This window comes from Suricata suricatta, chromosome 3 (assembly GCF_006229205.1).
Source record: "Suricata suricatta isolate VVHF042 chromosome 3, meerkat_22Aug2017_6uvM2_HiC, whole genome shotgun sequence".
Taxonomy (NCBI): Eukaryota; Metazoa; Chordata; class Mammalia; order Carnivora; family Herpestidae; genus Suricata; species Suricata suricatta.
In genome coordinates, this window is record NC_043702.1 from 23,700,424 (window position 1) to 23,718,226 (window position 17,803).

Consider the following 17,803-nt stretch of genomic DNA (forward strand, 5'->3'; position numbering starts at 1 on the left):
AAAAAAAAAGAGACTTAATCTGGACTTTTAAATGTTTGGAAGAATTCAACAAGTTTTTGGTTATGAAACAAAGTACAGAAAATAAGCCATTATCTTCCCTCCCTGTTACCCCTTTGTGACCAACCCCATCAGGAAAAAGAAAAATTCTACAAACTTGACCTTCTCAATCTATTATATTGTTTGTTAAAGTCATTTAGATCTGAGTTATTTACTTTGTCTAGAGAAAGGATGCATTGATTAATTTTAGGAGATGAATGCCTCATTTGATAACAGCATACTGGATACTACATGATTGGCTACAAAAGAGAGAACTGTTAAAACCAAATTCATATCCTGGTATGGTGGAAGCTAAAGGAATTGGTTTAAAACTGTGGGTCAGTTTGCTTTCTCAGACATTCATAGACGGGGATTACTCAGCTGCTCTAAAAAAAGGAGTTCATTGGAAATAAACACATGAACTGACTGCAGCACCCCACAACTCCTTGGGAGGCCATTTGTAGGAAAGTGGATGGACCTCGAGGGTGTCATGCTAAGTGAAATAAGTCAGGCAGGGAAGGGCAGATACCATATGTTTGCACTCATAGGTCTAACAGGAGAACAGGACAAACCCAATGGAGGACCAGGGTGAGGGAAAGAGGGAAAGAGAGTTGGGGAGAGAGAGGGACGCAAAACTTGAGAGACTATTGAATACTGAAAACGAACAGAGGGTTGAAGGGGAAGGGGGTGATGGAGGAGGACACTTGTGGGGAAGAGCACTGGGTGTTGTCTGGAAACCAATTTGACAATAAACTATTTAAAAAAAAGATAATCTACAAATCTTTTGCAAGTTGCATAATTTTTGGTTAGCACTCTGGACTCTGAAAGTTGCATAATTTTACTTTTGCATTGTTAATTACATCCTTTTCCAAACTGAGGATTTGATTCTTTTTTTTCACCTTCTCTACCACATTGCTTCCTAGGACCTAGATATTTTCCCTAGGTCTGTAACTAGCAGAATATGTTCTCATCATTAGTCCTTAATTAATATGCACTCATAAGGATTAAATTCTTTGCATTGCTTTATTCCAAGTATATCTTTCAGTGAAGCTTGTTATTTTTAGAGATTACATATTTGTGCCTGTACTTTGTGTGCTGAACTTAATACAATGGCATATCTGTTATTTCCAGTAATAAGTTTAAATTGGAAATGACATGTATCACACAAAACAGACATATTTGAATGATTTTCAAAGCAATTGGTACAAATGATCTAAAATTAACTGGAAAATATTTTACAATTATTCTTAACAATTTTCAGGTACTTTTGTTTTAAAATGAATGCTTAAATACTCTTACACAGGTGTATTGAACTGAAAAGAGATTCCATAGGAAAGACGGGGCTCTAAAAAAGGGGGGGTGCAGTAGTGAACTATTTCCTTCAGAGCTTTTTGACAATATTTATTATCTTCTTAGAAGATATTCTAAGACTATCAGAAAAGAAAAGTCAATACATTCTTTTTTTTTTAAACTTTATTTATTTTGAGAAAAACAGAGACCGTGAACAGGGGAGGGGCAGAGAGAGGGAGAGAGAGAGAGAGAGAGAGGGAGTCTCAAGTAGGCTCCCTCACTGCCTGATGTGGGGCTCAAACTCAGGAACCATGAGATCATAACCTGAGCTGAAACCAAGATTCAGATGCTTAACTGACTGAGCCATCCAGGCACCCCCAAACAAACATTCTTACTTGAAAGGATTATGATGAACTATTTTGAAATGAATCTGCTAATAATTCAGATATTTAAAGACATTTTTTAAATGTTTATTATTTGTTTTTGAGAGAATGAGAGACAGAGCATGAGTGGAGACAGGTCAGGGAGAGGGAGACACAGAATCTGAAGCAGACTCTAGGCCCTGAGCTGTCAGCACAGATCCCGACACAGGGCTCTTACCCCACGAATCGTGAGATCATGACCTGAGCCGAAGTTGGATGCTTGACCAACTAAGCCACCTAAAGACAGTTTTGCTATGAATTTAGGTGATTCCTATTAAGTGTGTCCCTTTTCATGGGTTAGATGCCAGGGTTCCTGACCATAAGTACCATGTTGGTTGCTTCCTTGCTGCAATAGTGTTTCTTGGGATAGAATCACACCAGCCAAAGAAAGCAGGTGATTGGACATTGACACTCTTGGCCATTCCTTAGGGAACTGTCAGCCAGGGTTTTGGGTCTCACTTTTGCCATTCACTGGTTTGGTGACATTTTTAAGTTTGCTGCACATCCACGCCTTAGCTCTCTCATATGATGCTCTTGTGTGAATATTAGATTTGTTATGAGGGTTGTACCTAGGAGGAGATAGATGAATACATCCTCTGTACAACCCTTTTTCCACAAAGTGCTTCCAGTACTGATGTTTAATCTTTAAAATCTATGTCTTTCTTTAATAAACATAATCATCCTGGCCTCTTTCAATATGATTTAGAATTTCATTTATGCCCTACTATAAAATAAGATGATACTTACAGTAGAAAACTTCTGTTTATTAAACTGTTCAAAGACCACATGGTTCAATAATACTTTGATGCTGTTACTTGATTTGTCCTTTATGTTTTAGAGCTGCAGGATTTAGTCTCCTTGATGACCTTTTCCCACTAAATTCTAATTATATGAAGTAATCTCCTCTTCTTCCTGGCCCAGAAAGGAGAAAGGAGAGCAGAGAAATAACAACAAGTGAAGAATACTAGTGAGAATCATACTGAGTGATGATTTTTGAGCTCTTAGTGTCAGGCATTGTGCCTAGTGCTTTATACACATTATTTCAGTTGACTCCCGTAACAGTTCTGTAAAGTAAATATTATTCATGTTTAACAGAAAAACATAAAATTTAGAGAACTTAAATAAATTGCTCAAGGTCACAAATGAATGGTAAAGCTAGAATTCTCACCCTTTTCTGCTTTTAAAATGTACCCATGACATCTTCCTTGTCATTAAAACACACACACACACACACACACACACACACACACACACACACAAAGTTATTAGAATTTGGCTCTTGGAAATACCTAAAGCAGAAAACATGTTTTATAGATGAAGAAAGTTAATACCAGTGCCTAGATAGATCTAATTCTAAGAATCTCTTCTCCTGGCCTCCTGTTTAGAAGTCTCTTCACTAGAGTGCAGATTTTCACCTCTCAAGCTGTTTGGGCTGTGTAGAGTGCTGAGCTGCTGGAAGTGCCACAGAGAAACCCAGCAGGGTGAGGATTGTTAATAGATTTTATTAATTCACCAAACATTTGTTAAACACTTACTACATGCCAGCAACCATGATGATGTGGTATGAAAACAAAGAATGATGACAAAATTATAGCTATAAGATGTAGTTTAGATATCGAAGACATTAGTAATGTTATTATAAATTGTATTCAGTGACTTGCATAAATTTATACATATATTCTGTTTATCACAGTAAAATTAGTTATATTTCTGTTGTTATTTGCTTTGTGGAAATGTTCTTTAGTTTCTAAGCAACCTAAGCAAAAACAAAAAAAAAAACAAAAAACCCCAACAAGGTTGTGTGCTCATTACTTAATGACGCATATTGTGTCAATGGCTTTTAGGGGAGATATTGTGTATGTGGTAACCCTTCTTGCTTATGGACAAATTACCCGTACAGAGGGATCTGGTGGGAAAAATCGGCGGATGGCCTCTTTAAGACACCGTTGCTCTCTGTCTCTGATGCACATGCACTGGTACACACCGGTCTTTCTTAGAGGATACAAATTGATGTGGTCACGTGAAACAAATGTTACGGTGGGAGCCAAGGCCCTGGCAGGCTGCATTTGAGACTACTGGAAGCCTGCCAGTAGTCCTATCTTAAAATGTGAACAGTTTGTTTGGCTCTTGGAGTTCAGGAGCTTTATCTTTAGAAAAAGTATTCCTACCCATGTACTTTGTATCGGGTTTCATGAATTGTCTCATATGATTTAAGAAACAAAACAGATGAACATGGGGCAGGGGGAGAGGCAAACCATAAAACATACTGGTAACTATTGAGAACAAACTGAGGGGTAGTAGGCGGGGACAGGGGTTAAATTGGGTGATGGGGGCTAAAGAGGGCATTTATTGTGATGAGCACTGGGTGTGTAAGTGATGAATCACTAAATTCTACTTTTGAAACGAATATTACACTATTTGTTAACTAACTAAAATTTAAGTAAAAACTTGAAACTAAAAAGAATTATTTTAAATAAGTAAATAACTATACATAAAAAAAGAATATTCTCATATGACTTGTAGATATCATCTGACCATGATCTCTTTTCTCAACATTTCTGGGTTTGGAAGATCAGGGCAAGTTGTTGCTTTAATGTGTTAGCTTTGTCCCCTCCCTCTTCCTTTCTCTACCTGCGTGATTAGGCAGCTGCTGTATTAGATATTCTGTTAAATTAAGACTTTTTTAAGTACTCAAATTTATCTTCTTTGCAGTTTCACATCTGCAACTTAAAAACTGAATGATAGGGGCGCCTGGGTGGCTCAGTCGGTTAAGCGTCCGGCTTCAGCTCAGGTCATGATCTCACAGTTCGTGGGTTCGAGCCTCGCGTCGGGCTCTGTGCTGACAGCTCAGAGCCTGGAGCCGGCTCCAGATTCTGTATCTCCCTCTCTCTCTGACCCTCCCCTGATCACGCTCTCTCTGTCTCTCAAAAATAAATTAAAAACATTTTTAAAAAACCCTGTATGATATTGGGCAAGTAATTTAGCTATTCAGGGTCTTTGTTACCCCAGCCATAAAGTTAAGTGGTTAGACCTAAAGTAGCTTAGGCAAAAAGAGAACTTATGATAGTAATATAAAATTATTTCATAAAACTCGAGGACAATTTTTTTCTCTTTTTATTGGGGGGCAGTAGGGCCTCAGGAAAAATGGAAATCCTAAATATAAAGACTACCTTAATACTGTCTCCATCTTTCATCTCTATTTCTGAGAATTGGCTTCATTTTTTTCCTTTAAACACTGATGTCATCTGCTTTTCTTACCCACATAGTGGACAGTCCAACTGCCAATTACTTCTGTACTTAGAGCTCTCAATAGAGATACTCAAAATAAGAATGACTATTTGTTTGCTTGTTTCCTTTTCATAATTAATTTCAGGGAAGCAGTCGGATTGACCCCCGGCCATGTGAACAGAGGCCAGATGACAGCAACTCCCAACATAATCATGGCAATGAATTAGATTATAGGGAAGAGAGGACTGGAGAAATTCTCAGAAGTGGCATTCTGGGCAGACATAATATGTATCTATTTTATCATCTTTAATATTTTTTCATGAAAAAATAGTGTTCATATCCCTTATTATCTGTGGAAACAGGCAGCCCTGATATAAAGACATTGAAGACAATACAATAATGCTAATATCAGCTGTGTTTATTGGAATCATATTATATTTCAGATACATTTCTAAGTTCTTTACATGTGTAGATTCCTTTAATTATCAAAAGTGTATGGACAAGGTATAACTATTAGTTTTCACGTGATAAGCGTTTATAAAATTATATAATATTGGGTTTTTTAGAATATAAAATTATTCATGTTATTATAGGTATAACATGTATGTGCTGATGGACATACATGTACATAGTACATTAATACATATATTATAATAATAGATTTTTATTATAACTATTTGCTTATATGTAGAGAGAGAAAAGGGAAAGACTGGAATAAAAATAACACAAAAATTTTAATAGTGGTTTTTTATTGTCTTTTTCCCATGTCTATTTGCCAATTTTGTACAATGAATACGTATGCTTTTATTACTAGAAAACTAAAATACTTTATACTTTGCATGGAGCAATGGCATCATTTAGTTTAGTTTTTTGGACTACCTTAGCTAACATCAAAACAGAAAGTTGACATAGTAAAAGTTGTTAAAAACACTTACACATAAACATATGGCTCCTGTGTTATAAAAGATTGGCAATAAGAGCTCTCTGTCTGTCCTGTTGAGGTAAGTGCCACCTCCTTATGCTATCATAGCCCCAAATACATATCTGTCTCACAGCACTTATCACATCATGTTATAATATCCTCTGCGTTATTTTTCTTCCTCATTAAGCCTTCTGAAGGGCAGAAACCATGCTTTGGTTACCGTTGTATTCCCAGTATCTGCTACAGTACCTGAAACATAACCTGGTACTCAGTAATCATTTTCAATTCAGAAATGTTCAAGAAATACAGAGAAGGTCCCTCTTACTCTTCTGAGGTCCCTAGTGGTAGTTTGAAACTCCTTGGAAGTGATTCAGTCTCACTCAGAGCATACTCTCTTCCTCAACATCCGTTCCATTCTCTGAGTAGTATGGCTTATATTCTCCTGGATATGGAAAACCACTACTCTGAGAGATAACCATTCTACCATTGCTCACCTGGGTTTCTTAGGAAGGTTGTATTTCCAGGTAATTGAAATGTTTTCTGTTTAAGAAGTGTTTGAGCTCAATGGAGCAAAACAGTGGGGAAAGTACTGGGTTTTGGAGGAGGGAGGGAGCCACATCTTCCTTTATGAAGAAAGGAACTTGCTGAAGAAATAGTAAAGGCAGAATACTGTTTTTAAAGGACATCAATAAAATAAATTTCCTGAGAAGAGGGGATTCAGCTCTTAACATTCCCAGTTTTATTTTTAATATGGTTTCGTTGCTTAATAATTTTTTTCTGTGAAGATGACCTACAACTGTCAAAAATGAATATGTAAAGGAGATGACCTAAGCCCAGCTGTCTATCTCCTCACTTTTCAGTCAGATGTCAGGCTCTCCATACTAGTGCCAAACGGAAAGGGTCAGGGATGAGCAGAAAGAGGTTGTGTATATGCCTAATTGTCATCTATTATCGGAAAGCTTTTATTCATTACCCATGTGTATTCAGTGATGAAAGACTGAGCGATATAAATATAGCCTTCTATCCCTGAGATTTCACCAAACAAAGACAACACATGAAGGGACATTTAAGCTAATAATATGTAATCTTTCATTAATGTAACACTCTGAACTAGAGTAATTTAAAATATATTATTTGGTAATTTTTAAACTAAAAGGTAAAAAAGAAAACATAAACAAGATGTACTTTTTACTCAAAATTGAGTTGGGATGTCTAGACTGATGTCAAATATGCCCCAAGAGAGAATGTACGTTAAAGAAAATAAAACAAACCAGTAGTTAAAGTAGGTATTGGGTGGAGAAAGCTAAAGATGAGGATAAGGAAAGATAAATATTTATTCTATATCCACTATATATCCTTTCCTGTGCCTTATAATCTACTGACCCGCATAGCACTTCTGCAGTCTTATAATTTGGAACTATGAGATTTAGACTTCAAATAAATTAACTAAGTCATATAATTTGTAGATTGGGAAACAGTAGTCACTCTTAACACTTTATGATCTCAGATATCATGGTCTTTCTACCATCTTTCCTTCCAATTTGGGATGACAGTTAAACTTAAATTTTCAATATGGAAAGAATAAACATTTTTGTATATATTTCAAAACCAAATGTGACTTTTCCCACTATTTAATATTCATTATTCCACTCCTTAACATTCAGTGAGTGCCTATTTTTAACACATTTGTGAAATAAGTTAAATTTATTATCTCTATTTTTCAGATGTGGAGCTTTGGTCACATCCATATGTATTATATAAGTGGTAGAGCCAGTATTGAAACCTAAGTCTATCTAATTTCAAAATCACTGTGATTCTCACTAGTATCTTCTAACTTGGAATGTTTCCCCCCTGTATGGGTAATCAAGATTTGGTTCTTAAGTCCTTGAGAAATATTTCTGCCATAAGTCTAAATCAAATTTGTTAACAATACTTAGGCAATAATGGTTTCTCTAAATTATAGTTTTCTTTATTTGAGCACTAGAATAAGAGGGAAACTGTTCATATCCCATGAAAATAACTCCTGTCCTCTTGTAGATTTTCAGCCTATAAGTCGGTGTTGCCCATGCAACACTGCTCATGGCTGTGAGATGCATTCAATTAATTCACTCATTTAATTGATTCTTATAAGTGGATAACTTTATTACCTTTATCATTTTTGTTTCAGTGCTCTGAATTCCCTCAAATTTGTTGAGTTATCCAATAGAAGAGGATAAAGTGGAGTATTGTAATAATCTTCTCATGGAAGTCATTTGTTTTCCTATTTATCTTTCCTTATGTGTATGTACAATTGACTCTCAATTATTTGCGCCAGATGAAGAGGGAGCACCATGCTCTTGATAACCTAAAAGTCATTTACAGAAGATTTACCTTCATGATTATCTGATGTATAGGTAATATTTTTTATATGCCTCTCAACTGCACTTATGAGGGAAGAGAAGAACTGTAAGTGTGCTCAATGTCAAAGAATAGTGTTTTTCTCTGCTGTAGATAACCTATATAAAGAAAAATAGAGAATGGAATGTGTAATGTACTCTTTCAGGATATATTATCCTATTTAGAGTACCATATCGAACATCAGAATTTTGGTTAACCTATAATCCAAGACTCCTTTCCATTTATAGATCTGTCAAAAATTGAGACATGCATCAGAATCTGTGCATAATTATTTAAAAGCACTTCCATAATGCCTTACTTATGGGATTGTGCTTACTTACATTGTTAACCTGTTTTGCCAGATTTGTCTGGCTTTGTTTGCTTATAATAAATCCAAACTCTCTTGTAACATACACTTGCCTTTTTAATGTGGGCAGTCTTTTGTATAGTCCCTTTTTATGTTCCAGATTGCATTTTCCTGACTATTTTACTGTTTCTGTTTATGGTGTCTCCCAATTTACTGTTGTTTTCAAATTTCAGTTTTGTGGTGTTTATTCCATATTGACTGTTAGTAATGAAGATACTAAAACCCAAGAGCTAAATCAACCTTAGTGGCAGTTCACTCCTCCCCCCAGCTCTGTCTGTTGCCATTTATCATTACCCCTTGTTTACAGCTCTTTAAATGGTTTTCAAACCATCTGAGAATAATCATCTCCAAGCCAATTTGAATTAATTTTCTAAGTCAGAGCTTATGAAACATTGAATTAAATACTCTGTGAAAACCCAAATATATTACTTGTAATGCACTCCCTTTATTCATTAATTTTGTAGTTCTATCAGAAAAAGCAATCAGGTTTGTCTGTCATGATTTGTTTTTTATATAACAATACTGCTCATTTATTACTCATGGGCCTTCCCTTATCTTTTTCCATGTACAGATGCTTTATCTTAATGGCTTCTATTAGTAGAAACAAATGATACTAGGTTACTTCTTGTATGATCAATCATAGAGGTGTTAAACTCATTCGTTTTTTCATCAGTAGATGTTGTTGACCTACTGGATGAGTTTCTAATGCAAATCTTTATGTGGCAAATGAGCTCACTTCGAGCTGACACATATTAGGTTGGTCAAGACGAGAGAAGGGACTTCTGATATGTAGTTTCCTTTATTTTATTGTAAGATACTAATTCCAGCATATATTTATAACTGCATGTACATGTATATTAAGTATATTTTTTCACTTTTTTGTTATGTTACTCCTTTCTCCTGAGATACTGCTTCACATATATTCCTCTAACATCTTAAGGACACCATAATTTTTCATAATCTTCCTAAAATCACTATCGAGAAAAATTGTCCCTTTCAGGTTTTTAAGACTGAATGTTATCTGAATCTACTTTGTGAAAATGGCTATTCTTATAGAAAGTCAGAAATACTTTGAAAAACTGTAGCTATTGTCTTTCATAATGATATTCTTTAGTTAAAAATAAAAAGAAAGGAACCTCTGTACTAATACTCACATGTGCCATTTTACTATGCCAGAATATGCAAATGCTTTCATAAAATATTATTTTATAGTCATCTTTATTTCTGTTTATTTCCTCAGAATCGGTATTTATTACTTGAATTTTAACATCATTAGAACAATATTGCCACATTTAAGAAGCAAATAAAAATCTCCTTGAATTTTCTCCTTGTTTTTTTAAAATTAAAATATATAAGATATTTTAAGAGAAGTATTTTATATGAATATAAATATTTAATAGTTTATAATTAAGTGAATTAATTGCTACACATATAATTTAAGTCTAGCACCAAAAGTTGTAAACATCCACTCTTCTACATATTAGTGAATGTGTCCTTTTTACACAATTAAATTATCCATTTCAGGAGATCATTCACTTACAGTAGCTCATCCAGTAGAATGTCACTTTTAGTATTTATCATAAGTATGAAAAATTACCTTGTTTTGTCTTCTAGGTATTCTTTCTTTAATATTATAATTGTTCATTGGAACCTTATAAGACAGTTATATAGCCATTTTTTTACCATAGTTTAACTATCAAAAGTAAAATACAAATATCTTAATTTTAATGAACACTGAACTTTGCCAAGTGAACTACTTTATGATTATCTCATGATTGCTGCCTGTAAGAATTAATGTCATATATGGAAAACTCAGAACTGACAGCCGCTTAAATACATACATATATTCTTAATTGTTCAGTGGAAATGTAATATTTTATTCAGCTTTAAGCATACAAGGCACGCAAATGTTTATAGATTCAGCTTTAACCAATGACCATTTAAAATGAATTATACAAAATGCTACATCTTGTTGGGTTAGAATGTTAGAAGCAGTGAAATGAGGATATACGTGTGGCTTTTGGATGAGCCTCTCCATAAAGACTTGCATCATTCTAATAAATGAGTTTGTTGAGGTTGAAGCAGGGAAGGAACACTCACTGACATGTTTAACATTAACACTAGTCAAATGGCAAAAGAAGCATTATGACTTTGATTGATCTAATATGAAATGTACCTTTGATATAATGTGATGTCATTACATGATCATTCCTATACTGTCATAAAGAACAAAGCTTTTAAAAAAATTATTATTTTCTCTTTCTTATTTGTTTTTTAACGCCCAGTGGAAAGGCTCTCTTTCTCCTTTTGCTATGATATTGCAGTATTGCAGAAGACCCTAAAACATTCTAGAAAAGCGTTACATCCCAAGATGTTCAATTGCATTTCATCTCCATAACCTGCTTGTAGAGTGCAGGTGCAGGCGGCAACAAACTCCTGCCTTCTTCACCACCTCCCTTTGTGTTTGCTTCAGCAGTCGATTAATAGATGTCTTTGCTTCATCAACACAACCTGCAGTTCTTTGAAACCCTTGTTGTGTGAGCCATGAATGTCAGAAACATTTTATAACTTTGTATGAGGGGATCTGTCTTATTGACAGACAAAAAAGAAAAGTTAGAGGAGACATATAATGTCCAATACTAATACTAGACTACTGGTAGATACATTTGTTCTAAATTGGAAAAGACAGACTGTAAAGAATGTTTCAAAGAGTATTTTTAGAAACACCTTTAAGTGACCTATTAAATGATGATGAAACATCCAGAAATAATATTCGGTTTAAAAGGGTGCTTCAGGGGCAGTTGGGTGGCTCAGTTGGTTAAGCATCGGCTTCAGCTCAGGTCATGATCTCATGGTTCATGGGTTCGAGCTCCACATCAGGCTGTGTGCTGACAGCTAGCTCAGAGCCTGGAGCCTGCTTCAAATTGTGTGTGTGTCTCTTTCTCTGACCCTCCCCTGCTCACACTGTCTCTCAAAAATAAATTTTAAAAAAACATTAAAAGAATTTTAAGGGTGCTTCAAACATCTTGGAGATTTTTTCCATATAGTATATTTCACCATTTTGTCATTTCGGAAGTGACATAGGAAGTCGGTGCAGAGAGAGGGTATGAATAGTTTCAAAAATCAAAAAGGAATGTTCAAAAGCAATCCCTAAAAACTTACAATGTAAACCTTTAGAAAACTTTTGAATGTAAGGAATTACTTTTTGCTATTTACTATCTATCATAAAATGAGATAAAACCCTACTGACGACTCATTTGCTAAATTTTGACCCATGGAGTATTTCTAGTATATATTCAGTTGAACTGAACTGGTGAACTCTGAGGATGCAGATGCTTTAAAAAAAAAAAAAGCTGCAAGTTTACCCATAAAAATATGGCCTTCAAAAGAAATATTCATAAAGAATGGCAAACTTAAGACTGAGTAACCATTACTTGAAAAACAAGTTTATTATAGAATTTAACCTTAAAAGATTTATTAAGCCACCCCGTCAAATGTATTATTCTTTCTTGTCTATTTTATTTAAATTGAAGGATACCAGGTCTGTGTGAAATTTCCATTATGTGAGGAGTTGGTACTCTTTACTATTAATGAGCTAAATAGAGGTGATTATAGTTTTACAAGTCTACAGGATTTAGAACAGTAGTCAAAGAAAAATCCACTGTACAATCCTCAGATGCTTATCTATTAGGCTGGAACTATATACGTATATGAAACAAGACTCAGGAAATCTGAACCCAGTTATGAAAGGATAGCATAAATATTCTCTGCATATATATATATGCATATGGATATATATATATATGCAGGAATATATATATTATATGTAGATAAATCAGAGGAAAAAGCATATTTTTCCTCTGATTTATGTACTTCGTAAAAATGGACTTAGCAAGTACAAGGATTCATTACCTAACTTTAAATTTCTATGATGATGTGTATTTGTTTTATGATTTATAATAGTGCTGTGTTTCTTCATAACATTCTTACAATTAACTTTCTATACTGGAATTTTTTAGAAGACTATGGGAGTTGTTATACAGAGGAATAAAATCAAATTTTGTACAGCACATAACTTAAATTATTAAAGGCATGAGTACCTCAAGTTGTTTTCTTAGCAACACAAGACAGTTTTGGTAGGGTGCATCTTTGTTCTTTAGTCACAGCTAGTTAATTTCTCTAGATTTGTTAATTGTATTAATGAGGCCATAGGCATTTAGAAATATAGAGAGAACTATTAAGAATGCAAATAATAGTGGCTATTCTGGCAAGTATAAAGGAAATAAAAATAGATATAATAGTGGGGACTGGAATTTGGCAATATCTCTTAGTAATGAGATTTTTAAATTATTTTTTAAGTTTTTTATTTATTTTAGAGAGAGAGAGAAAGAGAGAGAGATCACATAAATGGAGGAGAGGCAGAGAGAAGGATAGACAGAATCCAAAGCAGCCTCCACACTATCAGTGCAGAGCCCATATGGGGCTCAAGCCCACCAACTGTGAGATTATGACCTGAACCAAGATCAAGTCACTGCAACACCTAGGCACTCCAAGGTCTTTAAATTCTTGACTTAATGTTTCACTTGCCCCTCACCCCCCAAACATACACACACACACTCATACACACACACACCACATATACTTATTTTAGTATTATATTTAAGAGTAAAAAAGGAAAAAACACAATGGTTGATCAATAAAAGATGCTTAAATAAGTCGTGTTCTACATACACAAGGAGAAAAATGAAACAGTAAAAAAAATTGGAGTGATTTATAAATACACAGAAAGATAACTATATTAAGTGAAAAAATATGTTATAGAACAATATGTATATTACTCTCTTTGTAAAAAAATAATTGTAATAGTACTAGTAGTTTAAAAATATAGTTTTAGTACATTCTTATTTGTAAATTTACAAGTGTTTATAAAGAAATCAAAAATACAGTTGTAGTAATATGCACCTAATGCGGGGTGGTTGTCTTTATAGATAGAGCTCTTCGTAAGCTTTTATGTTTCATGTTCTGCATTTCAGTGTAGTTGAAATGGACACAATGAACTCATATTATCATTCTGAGAAAACAAAGAGACCACCAATAAATCGTATACATGCATATGTATGTTTGAACATGCTTTCTGATCCTTCTTCCTCTCAGAGATGTTTTTAGTTGAATAATCTTTTTCTTTTACTATCACTTTTATGATTCATCTGCATAAATATTCATTTAAGTTTTTTTCAATAATAATGATCTACACTGTTTCACTTAAGATACTCATAGCTCTTTCCATTTTGAAAGATAGCGCGCACACACACACACACACACACACACACACACACACACACACCCCAGGTCAGGAATAGATAGAGTTTATGCCAGTAGAACCAAGGCCAATTGAGGTAAATACTTTTGTGCTATTCGAGAATTAGAGATTTAAACTTATTTTTTGGTAATGTAAAATTATAACCTCAGTCAGCCATAATGCATTGAGGTTTATTTTATTTTATTTTAATTAACTAATTTTAGTTGTGAAGTTTGGCTGCCAGTTTGTTAGAGCAGATGCAACCTCTGGTATCTAATTTTTGTTATAGGATTTATTTCCTCCTTATTGAAGTGTCAGTAAATCTGCCTCTTTCTGACTAAATTATAGGATGTCCTAAGAATGAATAAATGTATACCAGCCATTAAAAATGACAAGAGTAGGTACCTAGGAGCTTGAGGTTTCTTTGCTTATTTCTTTGAACTTAAGGTTTAGAATCAACCAATGTGGATTTGCAAGCTCCCTTAGTAGCCTACAAACTGTGGGAATTTCTACAAATTATTTAAACTCTCCAGCCCTTGAGTTTCTCACCTGAAAAAATGACAGTGAGGGTTAGCATTTGCCTCATTGCGATTGTGTAAATATTGTTAATTAATACATGTATTAGATTAAGAAAAAAAGATATGTATGGTAAAATATACAATGAAATATTACTGAGCCATTTAAAAGAGTGAAATCTTGCCACTTTCAATGATATAAATGGAGCTGGAGGGTATTATGCTGAGTGAAGTGGGTCAGAGAAAGACAAATATCATATGATTTCACTCACATATGGAATTTAAGAAATAAAACAGATTAACATAAGGGGAGGAGCGGGGAAAGAGAATAAAGGGAAACAAACCACAAGAGACTCAATGATAGAGAGCGAAGTGAGGGCTGATGAAGAGTGGTGGGTGGAGGATGGGCTGGATGGGTGATGGGTGTTAAGGAGGGCACTCGTTGTGATGAGCACTGAGTGTTATATGTAAGAGATGAGTCACTGAATTCTACTTCTGAAACCAATAATGCCCTGTATATCACCTTAAATTTAAATAAAAATATGCTGTTAAAAAAATAAAATAATTGGAATTCTAGCTGGGATATAGGAAACGTTCATTAAATGTAATTATTACAAATGCATAAAATTGTAACATATATGCTTATATATAACATGCACGTATATAACATAATATATATACACACACATATATATATCTTCACACACACGTATATATATATAATCTTCTGTAGAATCAAATAGTACCTAATATATAGAAACACTCAACAGATATTAATGATTTATTGTTGCAACATTTGTTATTGTTATTACTTATTAAGAGATATGGAAAAATACACCACCACCAAAATACCCAGGAAGCAGAGTAAAAGTCCAAAGGAGAGGAAAATTTTTCTCTGTATGGAATCATTACATTCCCTGGGTGAATGAAACATTCAAAGAAAAGAAACAGTTTTGTAAGAGAGATGCAAGGAGATAGCCTGGAAAAATACACAGAGAAGGGTGATATCAGAACTGTTGGCAGGAAGCAACTGAAATACAAATCCAGAAGTCTATGGCTTGTGAAATACTAGGGATTTCTCATGTTCAGAGAGATTTCTAGGAATATGGAGCTATCACACTTTTATTTATACAGTGATGCAGTACTAATATAGAAATGTGGAATTGCCAGTAGGTTAAACACTACATTTAAAATAAAATAACGTGAGCCACTTGGGCGGTTCATTTAGTTAAGCACCGGATCTTAGTTTCAGTTCAGGTCCTAACCTCACAGTTCATGAGTCTGTGAGTTCAAGCCTCACATCAGGCTCTGTGCTGACTGTGTAGAGCCTGCTTGGAATTTTCTCTCTCTCCCTCCCAATGCCCCTACCCTGCTCACTCTCTCAGAATAAATAAATAAACTTAAAAATTATAAAATAATAAAATCAATTATAACTTAATCACATTGAAATGTGCATTGCATTATTCTCAAGTAAGTAACATACAAAATTGAAGAGAACTAAATTCAGGGCTGATTTTATCAACTGTATGTCACTAAGCTCCTGTTCATGCAAAATTTCTGAAACTAAAAAGAAAATACAGCATCAAAACAAAGAGTGAGGTTCAAGAGCTCCTGATACAAACAGAAAGGAAATTCACATCATCAGAACGAGGTGTACCAGGACTGTAAATGAGATGAAAAGCATAGTATATTTGCAATACATTTTCAAATAATTGACTTTTAAATAATTGATAATACTATTTTCTTATAATATGATTTTCTCTAATTGTTAAGGGAATCTTTAACTTGTCTCGGAATGGAGTCCTTTCTCTCTTTGTAGGCTGTGCCTTACATTATCCTTAGTCAAGGATGCAATCAATGACTGAGTTACTGCCATTTTAATTTTATAATTTGGTAATTTCTGAGTGCCAACAGAATAATAGTTTCATTCCAAGTCAAAAACAGAAAATGCTCAGCACGTTAATATTTTCAGAAATAAAAAAAATGTCATTGAAAGATGAGAATTTGTATGGGCAAGAAAGGTCTGAAGTATTATTCTTCCTTTTAAAAAATAAGTATGAAATATAAAAGAATACAGAAACACATACTAAGTAAAAATATACAATTCATGAATTACTACCAACAGGACACTTTCTTAACCCCCCGTACATGTCATGTCAAGATGTTTAATATTGCTTTCTATATATTTCCTGCATGACTATATATTTCCAATTGCTGTCTCATTTCCTTTCCAAAATAACCACTACCTTGACTTCTAACATTGTAGTTTAATATTGTCTGTTTGTTGATATTTATGTAAGTGGAATCATATTGTATGTATTCTTCATGTGGGCCTTATTTGCTGTTTTTTTATAATTTCTATTGATGTTTTATGTGACCTTAATTTAAATAAAAGTCCTGTATAGTATCTGTTATACTTATTTATATTGTTGATGAACCTTTGCATTGTTTCCAAATGTTGTCTATTATGACTAACTGCTATCACCATTTTTGTATATATCTTGCTATGTCTGTCTTGTCAGGTATGAATCTAAGAGTTGAATTATTGGGTCCTAGAATATGCATAAGTTAAATTTGGTAAACAATGACAGCTTTCCTCAATTTGATAGTACTGATACATATTTATAGGTATAAGCATATCTTTGCTATCTTGCTATTGTAGATCATTTCTTTTTTAAAAAATGTTTATTTTTGAGACAGACAGAGTGCAAGTGGGGGAGAGGCAGAGGGAGAGGGAGACAGACTCAGAAGCAGGCTCCAGGCTCTAAGTGGTCAGCACAGAGCCTGACACAGGGCTTGAACCCAGGAACCTTGAAATCATGACTGAGCCAAAATCAGACACTTAACTGACTGAGTCACCCAGGAGTCCCTGTAGATCATTTTAATTTTAGACAACAGTAGGTGTGAATCTCTTTGTGATTTTAGTTTTCATTTATCTGATTTTTAATTAGGTTTCCCACATTTTCATATATTAAATGGTCATTTGGATATCCTATTTTTTGACATGTTCATTTAGGTCTCTTGTCTATTTTTAATTGGATTGATCCTCTTTTCCTTATTAAACTATAAAACTAATTTAAATACTTTCTCTACAAACCCTTTAGAGGTTACATGTGTTATAACTTTATGTATCCTGTCTGTGGCTTGCATTTTCAGTCTTTTAAGCTGCCTTTTGATGAATGATCTTTTTGAAGTGTGGATGTTAATCTTATTTCTCAGAAGCCAACTGTTTTCCACCAGCCATTCTTAAATGGGCAATTTGTGTTCTGTGACTTTGCACATAGAGATGCCTTTTAGCAAAAACAATCTGGTTCCTGACCTCGCTCCTCCCTTGTACTTCACCAATCT

The 17,803-nt window shown here is 34.2% G+C and overlaps 1 protein-coding gene across 1 annotated transcript in view; it reads left to right on the plus strand.

Annotated features, from left to right (window-relative positions):
* Positions 1 to 17,803, plus strand: part of ERBB4 (erb-b2 receptor tyrosine kinase 4) — a 1,103,571-nt gene that overhangs the window by 436,705 nt on the left and 649,063 nt on the right. The gene's annotated exons all lie outside the window — the stretch shown is intronic.